The 15,217-nt window shown below is 36.3% G+C and overlaps 1 protein-coding gene across 2 annotated transcripts in view; it reads left to right on the top strand.

Annotated features, from left to right (window-relative positions):
* The window catches only part of ATRNL1 (attractin like 1), a 526,081-nt gene that overhangs the window by 379,611 nt on the left and 131,253 nt on the right, over positions 1 to 15,217 (top strand). The gene's annotated exons all lie outside the window — the stretch shown is intronic.

The following is a 15,217-nucleotide window of genomic DNA, read 5'->3' as shown; positions in this document are numbered from 1 at the left end:
AAAGTAAACATCTGAGAAAAAGAAACATGACATTTTTGCAGCTGATGCTGAGCATTTTCCTTGATTCTACTTTTCACCATTAACTTTATTTCTGGTGTGCACGATTCTGGTTTAGCATATCTTGGATCTTGTCAGTCTGAGTGACACCAACTCTTACTATTAGTGTACTTCATATTGTATGTTTCAGGTTTCGTTTTCTGAAAATTGAGCAGGACATAATTAGGGAAGGTCCTGATCTTTGTTGTATACATAATGTGGTTAGAGTGCAGGGACTTTAAAAAAATAATTGAGATACTCAGCTGCAGTAAGTCTTGACTTATTGAATATAAATGAAGAGGACTAAGTAGCTGAACTGTTTAGTGTACACGAGTCTGTGTTCCTGCATCTGTGAATGTTTTGGTTTTTCCTCTGGACTACTTCAGATCCAAACACCATTCATTTCTGAGTTGAGCACTAAATTGTACAATCTTTACTTTTGCAATCAAATAAGCCAGAGTTTTTTTAAAAATATGAACATATTTTTAAATCCATACTGGAGCGTACATAAACTGATTGTCATAAATATTGGGTGCTCAACAGGTGAACAGGACTTATTTTATTTTCAGCATAGGAAGAGAGACTACAGCTGATAATACACTTTAAGATATATATTTTTGAAATTTTTGCATTTTTCAGAATAAAAACCCATAAGGACTTATACCAAGTGATATAATGCAGAAAAACAGATATACTCTCAAATCATTTTAATTGGTCTAATCACAATGTATCTGAAATATTGGTACAGTCAAATGGAAGATTGTGTTTGTGGGATGTGACTGGTTCTACTTTCAAACAAAATAATTTAATCTACCACAATTTTAATTTATTTCTTTTTATTGAAGCACCTTTTTTTTTCACTTGCATTTAAAAAGCCATGTTTAAAAGTCATTGACATGTTTTGCCTTTAAAGCTGTAGAAAATTAGGTCAAAATTTCCCTCTGTCAAAGATTGAGAATCGCAGAAATGACTTTTGCCTGTAGGACAGGAATGAACGCACATTAGTGGAAAGGCCAGTGAAATATAACTGCAAGCAAATCTTTACTGTTGAAATCATAAGATTCATTCATCAGAATTGAAATGGGAGAGAGTCAACATACTGATAAATTATAAAGCAAGGCAAATATACAAATCCTGTTTCAAAGTTATAAATTTTTCTTTCCTAATAAGGCTGTAGTCTTAGAACCAACGGTTTGTAGGTATGAGGATACTCTTGTATGAAATTAAATTTGCTAGTGTTGTGTTTGCCCACCTTTTGTGCTGGAGCATGGGAAAAGCAGAAGATGTTAAACAGATAATTTGGAGTACTTATATAGGGTGGATGTTAGTATGATTGTTATGGTGGATGATTGTTAAATCACAGATATTGGCAACTGTAACTTCTTCCTAAATATATATGTGTATATATATATAGTTGGAAAACAAAAATATTTAAACTTCCTACCTCATTGGAATATTCATAAGAATTTAAAGTAATAACCTGTGGGGACAATATAATTATTTTCATTTTAAACCATGTATAAGTTTCAAAAAAAAATTGCCAAATATAACCAAATTATTTGTCAGGACCTCTTTGGAGCTAGTTACCCAGGTGTAACTCAATCCTACATAGTGACCCTCAAAAATGGCCGTATAGGACATAAAGGACATAATATAGTTAAGAGTAACCTGTGGCTGTGTCCATTCTTAATTCAGTAATGCTGAGTTTAATAATCCACTGAGTGTGACTGTTCAGTCCTCCTTTGCCGGTCATTGACGTGTCTCTCTCTGCTGCTAGATTTTCATGTTAATTTCTCCTAATCCAAGGGTTAAGGTTGCACATACGGAAAATCACAGCTGATGTTAGTTCTTCAGGTCCATGTCCTAACAACACCAAGATGCCTGTGTTGATTTCTGGTCTCTGATTCCAAACTGGGCTTTCCAGACTCCACACGGCACTCCGCCTGGACTTGGGGCATAACGAACAGTTGCACTGAGCAACCAAAGCAAGATCTCCCAGTGGATAGGAAGCTGCAACCCCCTTCCCCCACCCCGTATTACAGGATTCGGTCTAACCAGGTGAGGAAAAGCATCTTTCTCATCTCCTAATGGCAGTAGCTGAGGCCATCAGGACCAATGTACTCAATTTCTAGTGCCAAATCTTAAAGAGTTTGTCTTGAGCACTGTCAAAAACATTGAGCACCAATGGAGAAAGAGTTCTCCACCAATGCAGGGAAGCTGAAGGGGAGGCATTATCCAGAAGTTTTTTCTGTAGTACCTTGAACAACTTCCGTATTTATTCCACACCTTTGTGGCATGGAAGGATCAGAGAATCCTTTCAGATCATCACACCACACCACTGCTCTTGCACTTCACATATCTGTGGTCACTCAGCTCAGCTTTACTGGCAGGAGCCTGATCTTTGCTTCGCAGAGAGGAACTGCCCGCTCTGCAGCGTGCTGCTCACCTGCTGCCCTGTGGCATATTGAACCTGGGCTAGGTCTAATGTTGAGACTGATTCTTTCCCAGATACAAAGGCAGAAGTTTTGTTGGTCCTCACTTAGATGATATAAAGAATGTAAATGTATCTTTGCAGAGGTATCATCCTTAATTCGTGTGTGTTTTTAAATATACATCTATTTAAATAACAATAGTTCATGTAATCAAGAAATAACTTTTTCCATGTTAATAATCAAGCAAACACCATAGCCCCAAGTAAGAGAATAAAAGCTTATGTTGAAGGGTTTGAGCATTAAGTACTAGAATACTTAACTCCACATAAGTAGGGAAAATTAATTAGCCAAATCGTAGCTGTCACGTTCTTTTTAAGAAGCCCCTGAGGGGGAGTCCTTCCTTTGCATGCCTTGTGATAAATAGAGGTCTGTTGAGGAAAAACATTGATATGTGTGGCACCTTTGAGTCATAGATCATATCTTTGTTTTCTTTTGTCTCCCAATTATGGGTGTTGATGTTTTTTGTTGTGTTTTGTTTTTTTTTTTTTTTTTTTTTGTGGTAAATAAATTTCAATTAATGAAATTCCAGCTGTCTCATACAGTATGGTGTTGTAAATTTGAAAGCATTTAGCAGATGCCCATATAAAAATCCATTAACACATAGAAGGTTCCCTGACATTTTAAACCAATATGTCTCCAGCTGGAACAAATAACAGAAAACAAGTCAACATTCTTGAAAAATTTATGGCACTCTCTAATGCAGGTAAAAGATTCCTGTGTGGAATGGGCCATATCGTGGAAAAATATAACACTGTCTTATGTTTTCAGTTTTGTAAGAGGAGAGCCATGAATACATTTTGTTGTATTTATTTGCTCTTTATACAAACTGTATAAGACTGTATATAAAAAGAAGGAACCAATTAAGATTCCAGGTAAAAGACAATACTGTCTCAAAGTTTTTGCTTAGTATTTATCACTCCTAAAATCACATGAGGGTCTTTAAAAATTAGCAGTCAGAAATTCTGATAATTTATTTGTCTCTAAGCATTCTGATCTGGTACAGTTATTAAAACAACTGTACCATTGCCATAAAAAAGTCTATTAGTATTTCACTACTTAAAGTCCTACCAGCAAAGTGAAGCTTGGGGAAGAAGTAAAGGAATGGGAGAGATGACCTTGACTTGCCTAAACCTTGCAGTATTTAATTTGGAAATGGGCCACATTAGACAAAAACAGGCAAAAAAGATACAGACATAATGCCAATATGCACAGTAACTGTGATGGGAGAGTATGGAAATACTCTTTTGGAAGCCTGCTTATTCTGGTGACACAATCATTGCAATACATACATTTTTAAATGCCTATTTTCATTTTCCTGTATCAATAAATCTTTTCTTTAGGAGAAGAAGGAAGCTGGATGCTATGTGGAAAAGAGCCTTTTGTTCTGTCGGTTTATTTCTTAGTATTTATTGTGGCAGAAATAGTAAAGCTGGCTTTTCATCCCTGTTGGGCTAATTCACCACTGTGCTACCATGGAGAGGGCTAACACAGGGCCCATTTTCTGTTTGAATCCGTCTAAGTCTCTGAACTGCAATTTAAATGATGCACGGGGCTTGTGATCACATCTGTAGCAAAGGGGTGAATTCTAAATATAAAATAATTTGTAAAGTGATACCTGTGTAAGGTTCTCCAATGCTTCTTTTCTGTGTTTCGCTGTGATTTAAATTATTGCACTGTCAGTGCCTTCAAATAACCATGGCAAATTCAAATTTAAAGTCTGACATTTGGAAGGCAAATTCTAACAATTTACTGATAGTGATTTTCCTTTAAAATAGCTAACTGATGTCCTAAGCACATACAGTTACAATAGCATTCCGGTAGTGTGCTCGTTTTTAAGGATTTAACTGCAAAAGTAGATCACTCTGTAAGGTAGATGTATACAGAAAGGTGTTCGTAGAAAGACAGTGACCACAGGACTGCTAAGAAGATGTTTAGCACATTGCTACCTTAAATGAGGATGAGGGGTGTCAGAGCAAAACAAATGAAAGAACCTAAAGTGGCTGGAGATGTTGACCCAGCAGAAGCAGCTGTCCCCAAGCCTGCCATTGTTGTGAAGCAGAAGTGCTGTGCTTCCCTTTGACTGTGTCATTGCCACAATGCTGTACTTGGCTGTCCTTTCTGTTGTAAATTAAAATAGATGAAAGCTGTCGAGCCAAGCCAGTGATGGAGGCTAATTCGATGTGATAGAATTGATGAACTCTAAATCGTCCCACTTCTCTCTTGAAACAGTCTGACTGGAGCTCAAAATGCCAGAGCACTTTGATTTACACTCTCTGTCACTTCTGTATTGAAAGTCTCAGTGTGGCAGCAGTGAGGGATTAGCTTCTTCACAGTATTTTTTTCAAATATGTAGAGTACGTCCACACACAGACTGGTGCAACCCCTTGTAGGAACGCTGCTGGGAAAGCTGCACTGCCTTGTTGGCACCTGGATTGTGCACAAAATTGTTATCAAGATAAAGAGGATAACAACCCAACTTCTGCTGCTACAGATACTGCTAGGATAGTCTCTTGGAATTAGTGTTGTGCTTCTTATTTCAGAACTGTATGTTAGACTGTAGGATTAGGGTATTTAATGCTTGAAAGCCCTCTATTTCTGAAATTCTGATGTAGCTTAAACATTTTAGGAGATTAGACAGGTTCTAGTCCCTTCAGTAGCTGTAGCTTGCTAGGTAGCGGTTCAACTCTTAAAATAATTATCCATTAAAATATTACAAGCTTCAGACTTCCTTATCTTAGCAGTTTCTTGTTATTCATACTTTCCTGTTCAAGATACTTGAACTCAGAGCAAACTGCCTTGGTTTCTTATTTTCTTTCAAAGGTAAGGGATGGTCAGTGTCCTTGCTTTCTTAGTTCTATGGCAGGAGCAGAAAGCTTTGCAATCAATTTATTAAGTATTCTTGGGCCACCACCATTAAAAGGTGTAACATCTCACATCTGCTGAAACAGTTGTTTCAAACTTAGAAACAACATGAACAAAGAAGAGCTGCTTTAATATACGTTATTACTCTGGCTGGATAACAGAACTGCATCTGTTGCAAAGCTGTTTGCTTGCCTGCACAAAACAAGTTGCCTGGGGCCACATGCCATTCCCTCTAGCAGAGTATGCCAAATTCTTGCTGACCTGAATGTACTAGGGATGGTGTGCAAATCTGTGAAGTTTGGAATATTTCTTTGGACAAGCACCCCTGTTTTAGATCAGTATCCTAGTTTTATGTTGATTAGCTAACCCCCTTCTTGCTGAAAATGCTAGATGGACAGGATTTGGTACAAGGATTTTCTGTACATTCGGAGTGACCAGACTTTTTTTTTTTTTTTTTTTTTTTTTTCCCCCACAGTTCCTGATCCTAGCTATAACTTAAAACTATGGTTTTACTAATCATTTGATACTGGGGTTTAGAGCTTCTCCTGTATGGGGCGATTGAACTACAAAGGCTATCAGTTGGCAGAGTAGTGAGCCTTTTTAATGAAAAGGAAGGGAGGTAGTCAAGTAACACAGGCTCAACTTTTGTAAGCATTGTTTAGAAGAGCTTTCCTCGCCCAACATAGTAGCACAAGGTAGTGTGGTGTGCTCGTTCAGCTTGCAATAGCAAAGCTATTCAGCTCCTTACACTGAGGATCCATGTAAACCAGGGAATTTCCATCCCAACACAGGCAGGACTACTGGAAAATCTAGCCCTTTTTGGTCCCCTTTACAAGGCAAGGAAAATTATTGTTGTTTTGCTTAATACTTTAAGAGTTAAAGCTTGAAAGCATTTAAAGGCATCAGTTAGTCATGGTGCATCACCAGTTTACCTTCCTTAATGGTAATGTCATTTTTGCTTTAAGAAGCTTAAAAGTACCACTTTAGACCAGTTGCATAACTGGCAATGATACTGCACTTAAAAGGTTTCATTTACATTGTCACTTTATCAGTGTACCAGTAATCTCAAATAATAGATGCTTTTACAAAATTAGAGGTAATAATAAAGGGAAACTGACTACAGACCAGTTTTCCTGTTCAGTGGTTTTTATTTCTCTCCTTCCATAATTTTTTACTTTATATGATAGCATTTATTAAAAAAAAAAAAAAAAAAGAAGTAGGAAGAAAATAGGGAACAAAAATAAATATAAACCTGGGATTCAATGTTATCTGAAAAAAAAAATAATTCAGATTTTGATCATCTGAAGTCACTAGGGTCCAGGTATGTTTCAGAAACTTCAACTTTTTCTAAATTAGCACAGCTTCAATTCAGTCTTCATAATTTGGACTGTATGTTTTCACATCAGTTCACACAGGAAACAAATCCAGTGCCTACCCTTTTTGTTGTCTGGCAGTTTAAAAAATGTATTGACATTATCTGCAAATTAGAATCTACTTATCCTGCACTTGAACATCTCTTTAAAGTAATAGGACGCCCCATCTTTCCGACTTTGTGCTAGGAAAAGTCTGTTTTAAAAAGTGCTTTAATTAAGGCCTCTTTAAAAGTCTGTTACTACCTACAGTGTAAAAGGGATACGATATTAAGCAGTAATGTAGAAAGATGTGCTATAAAATACTTGTCCAATATTTTCAGATTGGATAAACTGATTAAACTTATTCTAGAACATTTAGAGAACTGGCTAAGCATGTATGTGATCCCAGCACCTGTAAGGATTCTGAGACTTCAGCTAGGACAGGTGAGGGTCAAGAAAGGGACAACTAATTCCTATCTCAGAAAAAAATGGGGAAAAGGAAGGGTTGGGCAATTAGACACCAGACAATTTATCATTAATTCTTGGGAAAGTACTGGAATAAGTAATTTTTTACATCTCTAATAATTTAGAAGAAAGCGAGGATGTGAATGGCACTCAATGTTACTTATTCGTGTCTAAATCATGTCAAGATAAACTGATTTCTTGGTACAACAGACTAGAAGACCTTTAGGTAAGGATGGAAGTTAATGTAAAACTGTATTCTTGGAGTAGTTATAAGTCATTCATTGTGAAAAGGGAAAGGTATATCGAGTGGGCTTCTGCTGGGATCTGATTTTGTTGTTGAGATGGACTGTGTCTATCGCATGTGTAACCGTCACTGAAGTAAGAGAGACTGGAAACATATTATGGGGCAGAATTATAATCTGTACAAAAGAAGATGGGGAGTCTGAAATAATGGGTTAAAAAGCTGCAATTCCACAATTCCGTAATTGGAAAATATACAATTCTGCACTGAGAAAGAAGTAGCCACCTGCAAAAAAACAGGTAGGGGTAAATGGGCAATGAGCTTGGTAAGAACACTGAAAAAATGAGGTGGGATGATCATGAATCAGAAGTGACTACGCCACCATGCTTCTTTTGTAGCAAAGATGCTGGCATAACATTCTCAACAAAAGGTTCTGTAAGGCCTGCAAAGTGACCCTTTGTATTGTGCCATGTGAGGTCTAGGGTCCCACTTTTTGACAGGTGTCTGGCTCTTGGACAGTACAGAGGGGAGCACTGAAAATGGGAGCAGGAGTGGCAAGATAATCTTACATACCTGTGTTTGCATTGCGAAGGTTAAAGGGAAACTTCAAATTTATAAAGAACTCCTGTAAAGGAGAAGTTTTCGTGGCTTTTTTTTTTTTTTTTTTTTTTCTTAGGCAGGGAATGCTCTCCTCTGGAGACATGACAAGAAGCAATTGGCTCTAAATGTCAGCATGAAGATTTAATTTAGATTTTAGAAAAGACCTTTCCAGCATGGGGATCATCAGGCACTCTGGACTTCTGGGGTGACTGTGGAACCTCCATCACTGGGGCCTTTTTAAGAAACTTATACATCTGCTAGAAGGATCATAATCACTCTGCAACATGTCTTTGTGTAGGACCAATGCACAAGGGGGGGACAAAGGTATCTCATGAGGTACCACTTTTACCCGGTTTCTTTTATTAGACCATATTTACTATCTTTAAAGCAATCTGAATTGCTATAGGAGCAGCCTAAAACTTTATTTCAGAGCTGGGAATTATCAGTTTGACATCTGTTGTCAAAGGTAAGTAATTAAAGCCGTTTTTAACAATTGTGATAATAATGGTTAATATTCATGATGCCTCATTTCAAAAGCAGTAGCTTAATAATATCAAAAGGATGCACTAAGATTTTGTTAAGGCAAGGTAGTTTCATACTGTGTGTATTCCATTTATAAAGTTGGCACTTACGTTTAAAATACTACGCTATCAGTATTAGCAATTCGTTAGAACACATTTTGAAAAGCATTATTTATGTGACCACCACTGTAAATGCAAGAGTTACAAGGAACAGTTTGCATAATATGATACTTGAATCTCTCTTTTATATTCTGAAATATTTAATTTTAACACATATTTTAGTATATTCATTTATAAATATCTGTCCTTGGGCAAACACCATAGAATGCCTTATGTAGAAATATTTTAACATATATAGTTAGTGGGTTGGGCTCTCTTGTTCTCTGTACATAGAATTAGTTTACAGAACAAACATTTTTAGAAATTTTCTGTAAATTGAAAATGGCTCTGCTCGCTAACAGCCAAATAATCAACAATTTGCTGAAAGGATTTTTTAAACCCACTTGATTAGGAAGAAGAGTGCAATTCTACATTTAGCAAGGCCTACAGAGAGACTGAAGTACCTCAAGAGGAAATATCTATGGTTACAGAGCAGTGTAAATGTGCAGCCTAGATTCATAGCGATATAAAGGAAAGAGATAATAGGATTCGATCTTGTTTAGGCGTTCTTAAATTCGAAAGCAGTGAATTGAAATTTGAGCTTATTATTGATTCTTAGCACCAAAAAATCTTCCTATGCTAAATTAATCTCCAGGGAAAAATTCTGAAGGATTGATCACAACTTTATTGTAACATGAAGCTCCATATATTACTGTCAAACAAGCCTAAACCATATGCCATTTCCATTGTAATAAGCAGCTTTTCATACTCTGAGTGTTTTAGAGATGGGAATCAAAATTTAGAGACCAGAATCAAAAAGGTCCAGAACCTGAAGTCACAGTAGATTCACATCTCGCTCTTTGCTTGCTAATGTGTAATACATTAAATGTCTGTTCCTTGGATCTAGCAACAAAATGACCTTTTCAGGGCTCATCTTTTTTTCTCATTTTTGATTTGTTCAAGTAAAATTGCAGACGACTGGTATTTGGTTTCCAAAAGGGATACATAAAAACTTGACCTTTTGGAACTGTTATTTTTTGGGATGTGTACACTGTATTTTAAGTATGTCTTAGCTGTTGTTTGCTGGACTGTGTCTAGTTTAAATAACCCTTCATTTTATTCAGTGTAAAGCTAGGACAAGAAGTATAACTCCTCTCATTTTTTCCCATGACAGACCTTGCACACGACTAAGAGCACTTTTTCTTCAGGCAATTTTAGAGAAAGTGGCATGAAATAGGTCCTGATACCTTAGGAAGTTTCTGTAAAGTCTGTTTTGCAGTGCACATAGCATGTTATACTATGGCCACCATTGTAATATCTCATTGTCTACCTGAATGCACTCTTGCATCAGGGCAGTTTCCACTTAACAGAGTGGGAAATGAGGCACAGGGAAAGCAAATGACCAGGATTATTTAGGAAGTTCATGATGGAGAGAATAAATGAATCCTGATTGTCAGACTACTGTCATAAGTATGGTTATTCGTGCTGCTTGGTTTCCTAAGCCAGCTTTTGTCCACCTCTTACAGTCACTATATCTCCTGCAATCATGGAGTGGTGAGCGTATTTCACCTACAAATCAACAGAACAGTTTAATGACTATGATATGCCTTTCCAGTGAAATCAGCTGATTTGGAAATTAGCCAAGTCAAATAGGTTATTCAACATGTAAATGAAAAACAGCTTTCCTTTCCAGCTATGTAAATAGCTAATTTAATTTAAAGAGATTTGTAACACCAAGAGTTACAACAAGGAACGTTACAGACAAGGCAATCTTTGTCTCGTGCAAGCTAAAGCTAATAATTAGAGCTTCATTGAACTATCACTATGTATAATTCAGTTTGACAATGAGAATTTAAGATTTTTTTAAGGGAATTAAATTGTGTTTCTAACTGAAGTGCCTGTGGTCCACTCAGATCTGTGTAGTCATTTAAACCCATTTAAGTTCCTTCTGTTGATTAGATATGGCAATAAGAAACCTCAAGAATATGCAATAAATGACTGAACTGCTCTGCTTATAGAGACTCTGTTTTTGCAGGGCTGGCCATTTGCATACACTTTAATTCTTTTAACCCTTGGAGTTTGACAGTTGCAGTGTGATCAGAAATTAGGCAATGCAACTCTCCATGAGGTTTTGACATTTTTCACCATTGCAAACACTTTCCCTATAAAACTCAGATTTCATGTGTGGCATTGTTAATTGTTTTGTTGTAGCCTTTTGGTGTTATTCACATCAGCAGTTGACAGCACAGAAGAGAGAAAGGAGGAGACTGAGTTGTAATTTTAGACAAGTCAGAGCCGGGTGATGAATAAACAGAATAGGAATTTCAGATTAGACGTTTGGAAAATCTTTGTCACTAGGAGGTAGTGCAGCACTGGACTGGAGAGCACTTGCCAGAGAGATTAAAGAATTAGCATTCTTCATGGTTTTGAACACTCACCTTGACAAGTTCATGAATGTCCTGGTACAGTGTTGATAGTGATGTGATCTATGAAAAAATAACCAAAAAAAATTAAACAACCCCCAAACAAACACCCACCCCCCCCCCCCAAAAAAAAAAAAAAAAAAAAAAGAAAAAAAAAAAGAAAAAAGGAATCTAAGATGTGAAAGAAGAAAACCCAGACAGTTGTTGCTGTTGTTAAAATAATAGGTACCCTTTCAACTACCATATCCTTCCTTATTTCTGAAATAGTGTACTACGACTGCCTGGCTCTAACAGCCAAAACGAAAACATTTTTGGTCTGGCAATCAGAAGTCTTCCCAACATTTTTACAAGTGTTTGCCACCCCTTATCCCTACTCAAGCTGTCAAGCTGCCCCATGAAGTTGGACATGCACGCTTTATGGCACACTCTAACACATACCTTGTTTGCCAGTGGGCTAAGCTAGCCCATAAAAGTACCAAGCAGCAGCAGAAAGATCTTTGAAAGAATATTTTTTTAATCCTATTATGGCAGTAAAATGTTCTCATCCTTTTCAGTGATCCTAATCTATCAGTCCCTCAAGAATGTCTGTTAGTGTATAGCAAAGAGGAAGTACACCTGTCCTAGTTCCTAACATGGCATGTATGTTATTGGGTTTTCTTCAATTATGGCTTTTCTAGGACAGTTATGCTGAAAGGTGAAGAGAAGAGCATAGAAAAAGTTTAAAACACTATCCTATTCCTCATGAGAGACCAAGTTATTAAAAAAGAAAAAAAAAAAAAAAAAAGAGAAGAAAAAAGAAAAGAAGTCTTCTAAGCAGGAAAAAGAAGGAAAATGGTAACATTTCCTAAAATAGAAAAGATTTGAAACATGTCAGCCTTGAATTGCTGAAATATTGTATTCTGTTAATATTAAATCATTGTAATATGTACTTTGCATTGAGTGCTTTATTGTACATGATTACAATATGGGTGTTAAAATATTTTGAAATTAAGGCTAAATATTATCAACCAAATGAAAAACTAGTGAAACATTTCTACTTACATAAGAACTTTGCAACAAACACATTTTCTTATAGAAGTTTATACAAGATGCCATAAACCATTTTAATTCACTCCAAACTGCACTGATCAGAGGAGAAGTATCCCCCATGATAATTTTTTTGATCAATGTAAAATTTAATTGTATACCCAGGCAAATACTTTCCTGTGATATAATTTTAGGTGGGGAAGCAGATCCTCATTCAAAGGTACTCATTTAACTAGCATGCCAAAACAAAATTAACATCATCTTGGCCAAGATGTGTCCATGTCCATGAAGAATCAGGTGAAATGTATATTTCCATGACAAGGGACTAATTATGTCAAAATGTTTTTTTTAAGAAATGTTTTCAAATTCTATAGGTCTTGAGTGAGAAATTGAACTAATTTATTGTATCTTAACATCTTACAGTTTTTCACTGATAGCAATTATAATACTATACAAGGAAAACTCTTTAATATAAGGGTATAAATTAATACTTAGAAATTTCTGCAAAATAATAGAGATGCCTAAACAATTAATCTTGTCAATACCCTTGTACTTAATGAGATTTAAAATTATGGTAAACCTTGAAATCGGTTCGTCTGCTCAGTCAGATAAACATTCATTTAATTTCTCAGTCTTATGCTGAGAAAGTAATGATTTGAATTTCCCGTAGTTTTTGGTGAATATTTAGGCATGTGCTTAATTCTAAATATAAAATAAATGTGTGATAAAATATTCAGATATTACATGTTGATAATATCAATCTATTATTTGTCTCCAATATCCCTGATTACTGAAGTATGTATTTATTTTTTTGTTCATATGATTTGTAAAAGCCTTTTTTTTTAATATGAGCATATAACTAATTCCAGTGTAGTTCCACTTACCGCTATCCCATTTATTCTGCTTCAGCTATGATGAAATATCAGTGTTTTTTTAAATCTCTTTTACTGCTAAGAATAATGTAAGTAAGAGTTTCTTCCCTCTTCTCATAATGTCCATGTTCGGAGATTTTCCCTGTTTCTTGGCCTATGGCTGAATTGTGGGAATTTCCCCCGACCCATAGGGGCTACATGAAAACGGTGTGAGTGAAGCCCAGGGTGACACACCTGGATGCCACCTGCCCTGCCATAATCTGACTCACAAGAGTTTCTGTAACTCAAACTTTGCCTTTGTCCAAGTCTTGATACACGGGCGGTTGCAGATGGTAGGAGTTAGAGATCTTTTCCAGCCACAAAACTGATTTTGAACACCACATCTTCCTGTATTTCTCCTCATTGCATCTCGTTTTTCCTGTTCCGCCCCTTACAGCACTTTAAAGTGCTGAGCAGAAAGAAGCAGTATTTTGAATAGAGCACTTCTCTTTGATGTACAAGTGCTTAGCTGCCAAACTCAGCAGCGCTTCATGGGCAGCCGGACATTTTAGAGTTTCCATTCTTCTTTCCAGAGCTAATTAGGAATCTTTGTAGCAGTCTTCTCAAATGAGAGAGTATCAAAATTGCAGTGACAAACTTGTGTCACTGAATGAGAAGGTTTCACCCAACGGATAAACAAGAGCAGAGGTGAAGAAAACTGCTGGCTTTAAAAAACAGAGAGCGTATCAAATATACATTCCTTTATAGTCTGTGTTAAGTAAATCTCTTGTTTGTGCATTTGGAGCGTTGTTCTGTTCATTTAAATACTTTCCCCAAGCAATTCTGTGTGTTTAAAACAATGTTGGGTTTCCCATTAAAGAGTAAGTAAGAATTTGCCAATAGCTACAATACTGTAATGAGTTCCATACGGCAGGACCACTGTAATAACATTGTTTTCTTTAATTTTTGTTATTTTAGGAAGAAAAAAAGAGCTAGATACGGTAATTTTAGCATGTAGTGACTCAGTATTTTGTGCTTTAAATTTTTGTAGCCTTGTCAAGTTGTTGGTAAGGCTGGGGGGTCACAGTGCTTTCTGGCTGTAAAAATCAGCACTGATGTAACTCAGTATACAGAGACCACCAGTTTCATTTTTAAATGAAGAGTTAAACCCATAATTTTTAACCATTTAGATATTCACGCTAGGCTTTTATTTATTCTGAATATAAATCATCCAGTTTCACCCACAGACGTCTCTTGGCATGATACACTGGGAGCCCGTTTGCGCAGGTGCTTACTGGCAAATGCACTGCACGCTGATAACAAGGCGGCCTTAGGAATGCACCGAGTATGCGTTAGGAGACTACCGTGCTCTTCTGCTTTTAATGTTATGAGCTCTTCTTTAGATTTCTACAGACAATCTTAAAATGGAAGTCAAGATGAAATGCATGAGAAGTATTGCAAAATTTGTAACAGACTTTAAATCAAGTGTTTATTCGCAAGCTGCCAGCAAATATTTGCTTGCATACCTTTTATTATTTCAAAGGCTTTTACAAACAGTACATCACAATGCTAGTGTCATTTACATTCAAAAACCTTTTTCTAACATTTTAAGCATTCCAGAGGTAAAATAAGGAGAAAAATGCTAAGAAAATGAAACTCAGATCTTTTCTAATAAAACATTTTCACAAGCATTTTGTCTCTTCAAGATGCTGTGACATCCTGCTCAGTTGAAGGAGCATACAACTTTAATTGCACAACTCAGTCACTTTAAATATTTAATAATGCTTTTATTATTTGCACTGAACCAGTGAAGTAAGATCTGTAATATCTAGTGCTGGTCATCTTTTTTATTCACCATGGTTTAATAAGCATCATAATTACAGATTGAGGAAGAAATATGAGTTAGCTTTGTGGTTTTGCTTGGAACTTGTGAGCACACTGGTATGATTGGAAGGGATTATACAAGCTCTGTGAGCATAGCTGATGGTATTCAAATACACTGATGCAGGCTTCCCAATCCTGAGACATCATTCTCCATATATGAGTAACTGCAGTAAAGATACTGCATAAAATTATGAGTCCTGACACTATTAACTCCATCTGGCTTAGTAGTGAAGTATGAAAATTGGAAGGCCAAGTGGACTTGTTCTTGGCAGGTGTTCTAATGTATGCATTATCAGTGGAATTAAACCTCAACTATTTTTACCAACCGTTTCCCATATTTGCTTGCAACTTGCACAAATAGCAAA

The sequence above is a fragment of the Falco naumanni genome, chromosome 9 (genome assembly GCF_017639655.2).
Source record: "Falco naumanni isolate bFalNau1 chromosome 9, bFalNau1.pat, whole genome shotgun sequence".
Taxonomy (NCBI): Eukaryota; Metazoa; Chordata; class Aves; order Falconiformes; family Falconidae; genus Falco; species Falco naumanni.
This window is presented reverse-complemented; position numbering and strand designations above follow the sequence as displayed.